At 39.0% G+C, this 15,409-nt stretch overlaps 1 protein-coding gene across 1 annotated transcript in view; it reads right to left on the bottom strand.

Annotated features, from left to right (window-relative positions):
* Positions 1-208: 208 nt before the first annotated feature.
* Positions 209-15,409, bottom strand: part of CHRM1 (cholinergic receptor muscarinic 1) — a 69,417-nt gene continuing 54,216 nt past the window's right edge. Inside the window, exon 3 of the mRNA XM_053688829.1 lies at positions 209-623. The gene's annotated coding sequence lies outside the window, so the exon portion shown is untranslated. The remainder of the gene's footprint in view (positions 624-15,409) is intronic.

Genomic DNA, 15,409 nt, shown 5'->3' with positions numbered 1-15,409 from the left:
CTGAAATAATAATTCCTCTTTTCTTACGGTCTGAAAAATGCAAACAAGTCCAAAATAATGATACAAGTGTAATATTAAAGTATTTTAATCCTTATAAAGTTACAATTAAGCTAAACCAAATAAAAATGTAACGTTTGCTAAAAAACAACTTGTTTGTAGAACTTTTTATTAAGTTTATATCAGAATAAATATGCCGCCCTCCCATAACTCTTTGTAAACAGTAAAAAAAAAAAAAAAAATGTTCTTTGGCTGTCTGTTTGTTTTGCCCCCTTCCCTTTTTAGCTGACGGGGAGACTTATCCCTTTTAAAAAAAAAAAAGTCAAACATGTCACACCAGCCTCCCCAATTTGATCCCTCTTCCTGAACGTAGTTTGTAATAACAAATACAAGATGCGTTAAAATCAATGAAAGACAAGTTCCTCATAGGAAAGTGTTCATGTTTATAGGATTGATGGGGAACGGAATTCACCATGTGTTCTGCTTCGTCCATTTGTATGTTTTAAGCGGTGCTGGCATTCTTCTGCCCCCCTTTCACCACACATGCTGGGGGGGATACCACCACCTCCTCTTCAGCGCTGCACACAGAGTGCAAACCTCAGCTGTGCCTCATACGTGATATTATCCTGAGAAACAATAAAAATAGAATTATTAGGGCACTCGCTATCTTCTCAGACTTCAAATGCCCTTGGACTTTTAAAGGGATGGTGCATTCAAAGTTTTCTACCATCCATATGAAAAAGCATCTAAACATAGTAAGGGTTTTTTTCTAATTCTCATTGGCTGTAATGCACTTCCTGTTAGCTTAGTACTTCCTGTTAGCTTAGTACTTGCTGTTAGCTTAGTACTTCCTGTTAAGCTCAGTACTTCCTGTTAAGCTCAGTACTTCCTGTTAGCTCACGGAAGTACCTATAGTTCAGTCAGCTTTATTAGGAAGTGCAGAACTGATACTAATATGCTAGTTTAAATTGGTTGCTTCAAGCAATAAATTATTACATCTTTTACATGGACAAATGCACATTGTTTGTACGGTATTCCTTTTCAAGTGATGGTAAATTAAACATAACCTAAAATCCTACTCTCGATCTATATTATTTTTTCATACCTTCATTTTCAGATGCGCTAAAGCTATACTTTCACTCTGTTATTTATATATTCATATAGCCCCCTCTGGCTGCATATGACTAGATTGCCTATTGTTTTAGAGATGAAAACGTCATCTCAATAAAAAAAAACAACATAATTTCTTTCATGTAATTGGCAAGAGTCCATGAGCTACACATGTAATGCAGGAGTCGCTGTTTCACATAAGAACACTATCTAGCAACATACACATGTAATGCAGGACTCGCTGTTTCACATAAGAACACTATCTAGCAACATACACATGTAATGCAGGACTCGCTGTTTCACATAAGAACACTATCTAGCAACATACACATGTAATGCAGGACTCGCTGTTTCACATAAGAACACTATCTAGCAACATACACATGTAATGCAGGACTCGCTGTTTCACATAAGAACACTATCTAGCAACATACACATGTAATGCAGGAGTCACTGTTTCACATAACACTATCTAGCAACATACACATGTAATGCAGGAGTCGCTGTTTCACATAACACTATCTAGCAACATACACATGTAATGCAGGAGTCGCTGTTTCACATAACACTATCTAGCAACATACACATGTAATGCAGGAGTCGCTGTTTCACATAACACTAACAACATACACATGTAATGCAGGAGTCGCTGTTTCACATAAGAACACTATCTAGCAACTTACACATGTAATGCAGGAGTCGCTGTTTCACATAAGAACACTATCTAGCAACTTACACATGTAATGCAGGACTCGTTGTTTCACATAACACTATCTAGCAACATACACATGTAATGCAGGACTCGCTGTTTCACATAACACTATCTAGCAACATACACATGTAATGCAGGACTCGCTGTTTCACATAACACTATCTATCAACATACACATGTAATGCAGGAGTCGCTGTTTCACATAACACTATCTAGCAACATACACATGTAATGCAGGACTCGCTGTTTCACATAACACTATCTAGCAACATACACATGTAATGCAGGAGTCGCTGTTTCACATAACACTATCTAGCAACATACACATGTAATGCAGGACTCGCTGTTTCACATAACACTATCTAGCAACATACACATGTAATGCAGGAGTCGCTGTTTCACATAACACTATCTAGCAACATACACATGTAATGCAGGAGTCACTGTTTCACATAACACTATCTAGCAACATACACATGTAATGCAGGAGTCGCTGTTTCACATAAGAACACTATCTAGCAACATACACATGTAATGCAGGAGTCGCTGTTTCACATAAGAACACTATCTAGCAACTTACACATGTAATGCAGGAGTCACTGTTTCACATAACACTATCTAGCAACATACACATGTAATGCAGGAGTCGCTGTTTCACATAAGAACACTATCTAGCAACATACACATGTAATGCAGGAGTCGCTGTTTCACATAACACTATCTAGCAACATACACATGTAATGCAGGAGTTACTGTTTCACATAACACTATCTAGCAACATACACATGTAATGCAGGAGTCGCTGTTTCACATAACAGTATCTAGCAACATACACATGTAATGCAGGAGTTACTGTTTCACATAACACTATCTAGCAACATACACATGTAATGCAGGAGTCGCTGTTTCACATAACACTATCTAGCAACATACACATGTAATGCAGGAGTCGCTGTTTCACATAACACTATCTAGCAACATACACATGTAATGCAGGAGTCGCTGTTTCACATAACACTATCTAGCAACATACACATGTAATGCAGGAGTCACTGTTTCACATAAGAACACTATCTAGCAACATACACATGTAATGCAGGAGTCCCTGTTTCACATAACACTATCTAGCAACATACACATGTAATGCAGGAGTTGCTGTTTCACATAACACTATCTAGCAACATACACATGTAATGCAGGAGTCGCTGTTTCACATAACACTATCTAGCAACATACACATGTAATGCAGGAGTCGCTGTTTCACATAACACTATCTAGCAACATACACATGTAATGCAGGAGTCGCTGTTTCACATAACACTATCTAGCAACATACACATGTAATGCAGGAGTCGCTGTTTCACATAACACTATCTAGCAACATACACATGTACTGCAGGAGTCGCTGTTTCACATAAGAACACTATCTAGCAACATACACATGTAATGCAGGAGTCACTGTTTCACATAAGAACACTATCTAGCAACATACACATGTAATGCAGGAGTCGCTGTTTCACATAACACTATCTAGCAACATACACATGTACTGCAGGAGTCACTGTTTCACATAACACTATCTAGCAACATACACATGTAATGCAGGAGTCACTGTTTCACATAACACTATCTAGCAACATACACATGTAATGCAGGAGTCGCTGTTTCACATAACACTATCTAGCAACATACACATGTAATGCAGGAGTCACTGTTTCACATAAGAACACTATCTAGCAACATACACATGTAATGCAGGAGTCGCTGTTTCACATAACACTATCTAGCAACATACACATGTATTGCAGGAGTCACTGTTTCACATAACACTATCTAGCAACATACACATGTAATGCAGGAGTCGCTGTTTCACATAACACTATCTAGCAACATACACATGTAATGCAGGAGTCGCTGTTTCACATAACACTATCTAGCAACATACACATGTAATGCAGGAGTCGCTGTTTCACATAACACTATCTAGCAACATACACATGTAATGCAGGAGTCGCTGTTTCACATAAGAACACTATCTAGCAACATACACATGTAATGCAGGAGTCACTGTTTCACATAACACTATCTAGCAACATACACATGTAATGCAGGAGTCGCTGTTTCACATAAGAACACTATCTAGCAACATACACATGTAATGCAGGAGTCGCTGTTTCACATAACACTATCTAGCAACATACACATGTAATGCAGGAGTCGCTGTTTCACATAACACTATCTAGCAACATACACATGTAATGCAGGAGTCACTGTTTCACATAACACTATCTAGCAACATGCACATGTAATGCAGGTGTCACTGTTTCACATAAGAACACTATCTAGCAACATACACATGTAATGCAGGAGTCACTGTTTCACATAACACTATCTAGCAACATACACATGTAATGCAGGAGTCACTGTTTCACATAAGAACACTATCTAGCAACATACACATGTAATGCAGGAGTCACTGTTTCAAATAACACTATCTAGCAACATACACATGTAATGCAGGAGTCGCTGTTTCACATAAGAACACTATCTAGCAACATACACATGTAATGCAGGACTCGCTGTTTCACATAAGAACACTATCTAGCAACATACACATGTAATGCAGAAGTCACTGTTTCACATAACACTATCTAGCAACATACACATGTAATGCAGGAGTCGCTGTTTCACATAACACTATCTAGCAACATACACATGTAATGCAGGAGTCGCTGTTTCACATAACACTATCTAGCAACATACACATGTAATGCAGGAGTCGCTGTTTCACATAACACTATCTAGCAACATACACATGTAATGCAGGAGTCGCTGTTTCACATAACACTATCTAGCAACATACACATGTAATGCAGGAGTCACTGTTTCACATAACACTATCTAGCAACATACACATGTAATGCAGGAGTCACTGTTTCACATAACACTATCTAGCAACATACACATGTAATGCAGGAGTCGCTGTTTCACATAACACTATCTAGCAACATACACATGTAATGCAGGAGTCGCTGTTTCACATAACACTATCTAGCAACATACACATGTAATGCAGGAGTCGCTGTTTCACATAACACTATCTAGCAACATACACATGTAATGCAGGAGTCACTGTTTCACATAACACTATCTAGCAACATACACATGTAATGCAGGAGTCGCTGTTTCACATAACACTATCTAGCAACATACACATGTAATGCAGGAGTCGCTGTTTCACATAACACTATCTAGCAACATACACATGTAATGCAGGAGTCGCTGTTTCACATAACACTATCTAGCAACATACACATGTAATGCAGGAGTCGCTGTTTCACATAAGAACACTATCTAGCAACATACACATGTAATGCAGGAGTCGCTGTTTCACATAAGAACACTATCTAGCAACATACACATGTAATGCAGGAGTCGCTGTTTCACATAACACTATCTAGCAACATACACATGTAATGCAGGAGTCGCTGTTTCACATAAGAACACTATCTAGCAACTTACACATGTAATGCAGGAGTCACTGTTTCACATAACACTATCTAGCAACATACACATGTAATGCAGGAGTCGCTGTTTCACATAACACTATCTAGCAACATACACATGTAATGCAGGAGTCGCTGTTTCACATAATACTATCTAGCAACATACACATGTAATGCAGGAGTCACTGTTTCACATAACACTATCTATCAACATACACATGTAATGCAGGACTCGCTGTTTCACATAACACTATCTAGCAACATACACATGTACTGCAGGAGTCACTGTTTCACATAACACTATCTAGCAACATACACATGTACTGCAGGAGTCACTGTTTCACATAACACTATCTAGCAACATACACATGTACTGCAGGAGTCACTGTTTCACATAACACTATCTAGCAACATACACATGTAATGCAGGAGTCGCTGTTTCACATAACACTATCTAGCAACATACACATGTAATGCAGGAGTCGCTGTTTCACATAACACTATCTAGCAACATACACATGTAATGCAGGAGTCACTGTTTCACATAACACTATCTAGCAACTTACACATGTAATGCAGGAGTCACTGTTTCACATAACGCTATCTAGCAACATACACATGTAATGCAGGAGTCACTGTTTCACATAACACTATCTAGCAACATACACATGTAATGCAGGAGTCGCTGTTTCACATAACACTATCTAGCAACATACACATGTACTGCAGGAGTCGCTGTTTCACATAAGAACACTATCTAGCAACATACACATGTAATGCAGAAATCACTGTTTCACATAAGAACACTATCTAGCAACATACACATGTAATGCAGGAGTCACTGTTTCACATATCTAGCAACATACACATGTACTGCAGGAGTCACTGTTTCACATAGAACACTATCTAGCAACATACACATGTAATGCAGGAGTCGCTGTTTCACATAAACACTATCTAGCAACATACACATGTAATGCAGGAGTCACTGTTTCACATAACACTATCTAGCAACATACACATGTAATGCAGGAGTCGCTGTTTCACATAACACTATCTAGCAACATACACATGTAATGCAGGAGTCACTGTTTCACATAAGAACACTATCTAGCAACATACACATGTAATGCAGGAGTCGCTGTTTCACATAACACTATCTAGCAACATACACATGTAATGCAGGAGTCACTGTTTCACATAAGAACACTATCTAGCAACATACACATGTAATGCAGGAGTCGCTGTTTCACCTAACACTATCTAGCAACATACACATGTAATGCAGGAGTCACTGTTTCACATAACACTATCTAGCAACATACACATGTAATGCAGGAGTCGCTGTTTCACATAACACTATCTAGCAACATACACATGTAATGCAGGAGTCGCTGTTTCACATAACACTATCTAGCAACATACACATGTAATGCAGGAGTCGCTGTTTCACATAACACTATCTAGCAACATACACATGTAATGCAGGAGTCGCTGTTTCACATAAGAACACTATCTAGCAACATACACATGTAATGCAGGAGTCACTGTTTCACATAAGAACACTATCTAGCAACATACACATGTAATGCAGGAGTCACTGTTTCAAATAACACTATCTAGCAACATACACATGTAATGCAGGAGTCGCTGTTTCACATAAGAACACTATCTAGCAACATACACATGTAATGCAGGAGTCGCTGTTTCACATAAGAACACTATCTAGCAACATACACATGTAATGCAGGAGTCGCTGTTTCACATAACACTATCTAGCAAACATACACATGTAATGCAGGAGTCGCTGTTTCACATAACACTATCTAGCAACATACACATGTAATGCAGGAGTCGCTGTTTCACATAAGAACACTATCTAGCAACATACACATGTACTGCAGGAGTCGCTGTTTCACATAACACTATCTAGCAACATACACATGTAATGCAGGAGTCACTGTTTCACATAAACACTATCTAGCAACATACACATGTAATGCAGGAGTCGCTGTTTCACATAAGAAACACTATCTAGCAACATACACATGTAATGCAGGAGTCGCTGTTTCACATAAGAACACTATCTAGCAACATACACATGTAATGCAGGAGTCGCTGTTTCACATAACACTATCTAGCAACATACACATGTAATGCAGGAGTCGCTGTTTCACATAAGAACACTATCTAGCAACTTACACATGTAATGCAGGAGTCGCTGTTTCACATAACACTATCTAGCAACATACACATGTAATGCAGGAGTCGCTGTTTCACATAAGAACACTATCTAGCAACATACACATGTAATGCAGGAGTCGCTGTTTCACTTAACACTATCTAGCAACATACACATGTAATGCAGGAGTCGCTGTTTCACATAAGAACACTATCTAGCAACATACACATGTAATGCAGGAGTCGCTGTTTCACATAACACTATCTAGCAACATACACATGTAATGCAGGAGTCGCTGTTTCACATAAGAACACTATCTAGCAACATACACATGTAATGCAGGAGTCACTGTTTCACATAACACTATCTAGCAACATACACATGTAATGCAGGAGTCGCTGTTTCACATAAGAACACTATCTAGCAACATACACATGTAATGCAGGAGTCGCTGTTTCACATAACACTATCTAGCAACATACACATGTAATGCAGAGTCGCTGTTTCACATAACACTATCTAGCAACATACACATGTAATGCAGGAGTCACTGTTTCACATAACACTATCTAGCAACATGCACATGTAATGCAGGTGTCACTGTTTCACATAAGAACACTATCTAGCAACATACACATGTAATGCAGGAGTCACTGTTTCACATAACACTATCTAGCAACATACACATGTAATGCAGGAGTCACTGTTTCACATAAGAACACTATCTAGCAACATACACATGTAATGCAGGAGTCACTGTTTCAAATAAACACTATCTAGCAACATACACATGTAATGCAGGAGTCGCTGTTTCACATAAGAACACTATCTAGCAACATACACATGTAATGCAGGACTCGCTGTTTCACATAAGAACACTATCTAGCAACATACACATGTAATGCAGAAGTCACTGTTTCACATAACACTATCTAGCAACATACACATGTAATGCAGGAGTCGCTGTTTCACATAACACTATCTAGCAACATACACATGTAATGCAGGAGTCGCTGTTTCACATAACACTATCTAGCAACATACCACATGTAATGCAGGAGTCGCTGTTTCACATAACACTATCTAGCAACATACACATGTAATTGCAGGAGTCGCTGTTTCACATAACACTATCTAGCAACATACACATGTAATGCAGGGAGTCACTGTTTCACATAACACTATCTAGCAACATACACATGTAATGCAGGAGTCACTGTTTCACATAACACTATCTAGCAACATACACATGTAATGCAGGAGTCGCTGTTTCACATAACACTATCTAGCAACATACACATGTAATGCAGGAGTCGCTGTTTCACATAACACTATCTAGCAACATACACATGTAATGCAGGAGTCGCTGTTTCACATAAACACTATCTAGCAACATACACATGTAATGCAGGAGTCACTGTTTCACATAACACTATCTAGCAACATACACATGTAATGCAGGAGTCGCTGTTTCACATAAACACTATCTAGCAACATACACATGTAATGCAGGAGTCGCTGTTTCACATAACACTATCTAGCAACATACACATGTAATGCAGGAGTCGCTGTTTCACATAACACTATCTAGCAACATACACATGTAATGCAGGAGTCGCTGTTTCACATAACACTATCTAGCAACATACACATGTAATGCAGGAGTCGCTGTTTCACATAAAACACTATCTAGCAACATACACATGTAATGCAGGAGTCGCTGTTTCACATAACACTATCTAGCAACATACACATGTAATGCAGGAGTCCGCTGTTTCACATAAACACTATCTAGCAACTACACATGTAATGCAGGAGTCACTGTTTCACATAACACTATCTAGCAACATACACATGTAATGCAGGAGTCGCTGTTTCACATAACACTATCTAGCAACATACACATGTAATGCAGGAGTCGCTGTTTCACATAACACTATCTAGCAACATACACATGTAATGCAGGAGTCACTGTTTCACATAACACTATCTAGCAACATACACATGTAATGCAGGACTCGCTGTTTCACATAACACTATCTAGCAACATACACATGTACTGCAGGAGTCCACTGTTTCACATAACACTATCTAGCAACATACACATGTACTGCAGGAGTCACTGTTTCACATAAACACTATCTAGCAACATACACATGTACTGCAGGAGTCACTGTTTCACATAACACTATCTAGCAACATACACATGTAATGCAGGAGTCGCTGTTTCACATAACACTATCTAGCAACATACACATGTAATGCAGGAGTCGCTGTTTCACATAACACTATCTAGCAACATACACATGTAATGCAGGAGTCACTGTTTCACATAACACTATCTAGCAACTTACACATGTAATGCAGGAGTCACTGTTTCACATAACGCTATCTAGCAACATACACATGTAATGCAGGAGTCACTGTTTCACATAACACTATCTAGCAACATACACATGTAATGCAGGAGTCGCTGTTTCACATAACACTATCTAGCAACATACACATGTACTGCAGGAGTCGCTGTTTCACATAAGAACACTATCTAGCAACATACACATGTAATGCAGAAATCACTGTTTCACATAAGAACACTATCTAGCAACATACACATGTAATGCAGGAGTCACTGTTTCACATAACACTATCTAACAACATACACATGTACTGCAGGAGTCACTGTTTCACATAAGAACACTATCTAGCAACATACACATGTAATGCAGGAGTCGCTGTTTCACATAACACTATCTAGCAACATACACATGTAATGCAGGAGTCACTGTTTCACATAACACTATCTAGCAACATACACATGTAATGCAGGAGTCGCTGTTTCACATAACACTATCTAGCAACATACACATGTAATGCAGGAGTCACTGTTTCACATAAGAACACTATCTAGCAACATACACATGTAATGCAGGAGTCGCTGTTTCACATAACACTATCTAGCAACATACACATGTAATGCAGGAGTCACTGTTTCACATAAGAACACTATCTAGCAACATACACATGTAATGCAGGAGTCGCTGTTTCACCTAACACTATCTAGCAACATACACATGTAATGCAGGAGTCACTGTTTCACATAACACTATCTAGCAACATACACATGTAATGCAGGAGTCGCTGTTTCACATAACACTATCTAGCAACATACACATGTAATGCAGGAGTCGCTGTTTCACATAACACTATCTAGCAACATACACATGTAATGCAGGAGTCGCTGTTTCACATAACACTATCTAGCAACATACACATGTAATGCAGGAGTCGCTGTTTCACATAAGAACACTATCTAGCAACATACACATGTAATGCAGGAGTCACTGTTTCACATAAGAACACTATCTAGCAACATACACATGTAATGCAGGAGTCACTGTTTCAAATAACACTATCTAGCAACATACACATGTAATGCAGGAGTCGCTGTTTCACATAAGAACACTATCTAGCAACATACACATGTAATGCAGGAGTCGCTGTTTCACATAAGAACACTATCTAGCAACATACACATGTAATGCAGGAGTCGCTGTTTCACATAACACTATCTAGCAACATACACATGTAATGCAGGATTCGCTGTTTCACATAACACTATCTAGCAACATACACATGTAATGCAGGAGTCGCTGTTTCACATAAGAACACTATCTAGCAACATACACATGTACTGCAGGAGTCGCTGTTTCACATAACACTATCTAGCAACATACACATGTAATGCAGGAGTCACTGTTTCACATAACACTATCTAGCAACATACACATGTAATGCAGGAGTCGCTGTTTCACATAAGAACACTATCTAGCAACATACACATGTAATGCAGGAGTCGCTGTTTCACATAAGACACTATCTAGCAACATACACATGTAATGCAGGAGTCGCTGTTTCACATAACACTATCTAGCAACATACACATGTAATGCAGGAGTCGCTGTTTCACATAAGACACTATCTAGCAACTTACACATGTAATGCAGGAGTCGCTGTTTCACATAACACTATCTAGCAACATACACATGTAATGCAGGAGTCGCTGTTTCACATAAGAACACTATCTAGCAACATACACATGTAATGCAGGAGTCGCTGTTTCACATAACACTATCTAGCAACATACACATGTAATGCAGGAGTCGCTGTTTCACATAAGAACACTATCTAGCAACTTACACATGTAATGCAGGAGTCGCTGTTTCACATAACACTATCTAGCAACATACACATGTAATGCAGGAGTCGCTGTTTCACATAAGAACACTATCTAGCAACTTACACATGTAATGCAGGAGTCGCTGTTTCACATAACACTATCTAGCAACATACACATGTAATGCAGGAGTCGCTGTTTCACATAAGAACACTATTTAGCAACATACACATGTAATGCAGGAGTTGCTGTTTCACATAACACTATCTAGCAACATACACATGTAATGCAGGAGTCGCTGTTTCACATAACACTATCTAGCAACATACACATGTAATGCAGGAGTCGCTGTTTCACATAACACTATCTAGCAACATACACATGTAATGCAGGAGTCGCTGTTTCACATAACACTATCTAGCAACATACACATGTAATGCAGGAGTCGCTGTTTCACATAAAACTATCTAGCAACATACACATGTAATGCAGGAGTCGCTGTTTCACATAACACTATCTAGCAACATACACATGTAATGCAGGAGTCGCTGTTTCACATAACACTATCTAGCAACATACACATGTAATGCAGGAGTCGCTGTTTCACATAACACTATCTAGCAGCATACACATGTATTGCAGGAGTCACTGTTTCACATAACACTATCTAGCAACATACACATGTAATGCAGGAGTCGCTGTTTCACATAACACTATCTAGCAACATACACATGTAATGCAGGAGTCGCTGTTTCACATAACACTATCTAGCAACATACACATGTAATGCAGGAGTCGCTGTTTCACATAAGAACACTATCTAGCAACATACACATGTAATGCAGGAGTCACTGTTTCACATAAGAACACTATCTAGCAACATACACATGCAATGCAGGAGTCGCTGTTTCACATAAGAACACTATCTAGCAACATACACATGTAATGCAGGAGTCGCTGTTTCACATAACACTATCTAGCAACATACACATGTAATGCAGGAGTCGCTGTTTCACATAACACTATCTAGCAACATATACATGTAATGCAGGAGTCGCTGTTTCACATAACACTATCTAGCAACTTACACATGTAATGCAGGAGTCACTGTTTCACATAACACTATCTAGCAACATACACATGTAATGCAGGAGTCGCTGTTTCACATAACACTATCTAGCAACATACACATGTAATGCAGGAGTCGCTGTTTCACATAACACTATCTAGCAACATACACATGTAATGCAGGAGTCGCTGTTTCACATAACACTATATAGCAACATACACATGTAATGCAGGAGTCGCTGTTTCACATAACACTATCTAGCAACATATACATGTAATGCAGGAGTCGCTGTTTCACATAACACTATCTAGCAACATACACATGTAATGCAGGAGTCACTGTTTCACATAACACTATCTAGCAACATACACATGTAATGCAGGAGTCGCTGTTTCACATAACACTATCTAGCAACATACACATGTAATGCAGGAGTCGCTGTTTCACATAAGAACACTATCTAGCAATATACACATGTAATGCAGGAGTCGCTGTTTCACATAACACTATCTAGCAACATACACATGTAATGCAGGAGTCACTGTTTCACATAACACTATCTAGCAACATACACATGTAATGCAGGACTCGCTGTTTCACATAAGAACACTATCTAGCAACATACACATGTAATGCAGGAGTCGCTGTTTCACATAAGAACACTATCTAGCAACATACACATGTAATGCAGGAGTCACTGTTTCAAATAAGAACACTATCTAGCAACATACACATGTAATGCAGGAGTCGCTGTTTCACATAAGAACACTATCTAGCAACATACACATGTAATGCAGGAGTCGCTGTTCCACATAAGAACACTATCTAGCAACATACACATGTAATGCAGGAGTCGCTGTTTCACATAACACTATCTAGCAACATACACATGTAATGCAGGAGTCGCTGTTTCACATAACACTATCTAGCAACATACACATGTAATGCAGGAGTCGCTGTTTCACATAACACTATCTAGCAACATACACATGTAATGCAGGAGTCGCTGTTTCACATAACACTATCTAGCAACATACACATGTAATGCAGGAGTCGCTGTTTCACATAACACTATCTAGCAACATACACATGTAATGCAGGAGTCACTGTTTCACATAACACTATCTAGCAACATACACATGTAATGCAGGAGTCACTGTTTCACATAAGAACACTATCTAGCAACATACACATGTAATGCAGGAGTCGCTGTTTCACATAACACTATCTAGCAACATACACATGTAATGCAGGAGTCACTGTTTCACATAAGAACACTATCTAGCAACATACACATGTAATGCAGGAGTCACTGTTTCACATAACACTATCTAGCAACATACACATGTAATGCAGGAGTCGCTGTTTCACATAACACTATCTAGCAACTTACACATGTAATGCAGGAGTCGCTGTTTCACATAAGAACACTATCTAGCAACATACACATGTAATGCAGGAGTCGCTGTTTCACATAAGAACACTATCTAGCAACATACACATGTAATGCAGGAGTCGCTGTTTCACATAAGAACACTATCTAGCAACATACACATGTAATGCAGGAGTCGCTGTTTCACATAACACTATCTAGCAACATACACATGTAATGCAGGAGTCACTGTTTCACATAACACTATCTAGCAACATACACATGTAATGCAGGAGTCGCTGTTTCACATAAGAACACTATCTAGCAACTTACACATGTAATGCAGGAGTCGCTGTTTCACATAACACTATCTAGCAACATACACATGTAATGCAGGAGTCGCTGTTTCACATAAGAACACTATCTAGCAACTTACACATGTAATGCAGGAGTTGTTGTTTCACATAACACTATCTAGCAACATACACATGTAATGCAGGAGTCGCTGTTTCACATAAGAACACTATCTAGCAACATACACATGTAATGCAGGAGTCGCTGTTTCACATAACACTATCTAGCAACATACACATGTAATGCAGGAGTCGCTGTTTCACATAACACTATCTAGCAACATACACATGTAATGCAGGAGTCGCTGTTTCACATAACACTATCTAGCAACATACACATGTAATGCAGGAGTCGCTGTTTCACATAAGAACACTATCTAGCAACTTACACATGTAATGCAGGAGTCACTGTTTCACATAACACTATCTAGCAACATACACATGTAATGCGGGAGTCGCTGTTTCACATAAGAACACTATCTAGCAACATACACATGTAATGCAGGAGTCGCTGTTTCACATAACACTATCTAGCAACATACACATGTAATGCAGGAGTCGCTGTTTCACATAACACTATCTAGCAACATATACATGTAATGCAGGAGTCGCTGTTTCACATAACACTATCTAGCAACTTACACATGTAATGCAGGAGTCACTGTTTCACATAACACTATCTAGCAACATACACATGTAATGCAGGACTCGCTGTTTCACATAAGAACACTATCTAGCAACATACACATGTAATGCAGGAGTCGCTGTTTCACATAACACTATCTAGCAACATACACATGTAATGCAGGACTCGCTGTTTCACATAAGAACACTATCTAGCAACATACACATGTAATGCAGGAGTCGCTGTTTCACATAACACTATCTAGCAACATACACATGTAATGCAGGAGTCGCTGTTTCACATAACACT

The sequence above is a fragment of the Bombina bombina genome, chromosome 7 (assembly GCF_027579735.1).
Source record: "Bombina bombina isolate aBomBom1 chromosome 7, aBomBom1.pri, whole genome shotgun sequence".
NCBI lineage: Eukaryota > Metazoa > Chordata > Amphibia > Anura > Bombinatoridae > Bombina > Bombina bombina.
The sequence above is the reverse complement of the archived record's forward strand: the minus strand, read 5'-3'. Positions and strand labels throughout refer to the sequence as shown.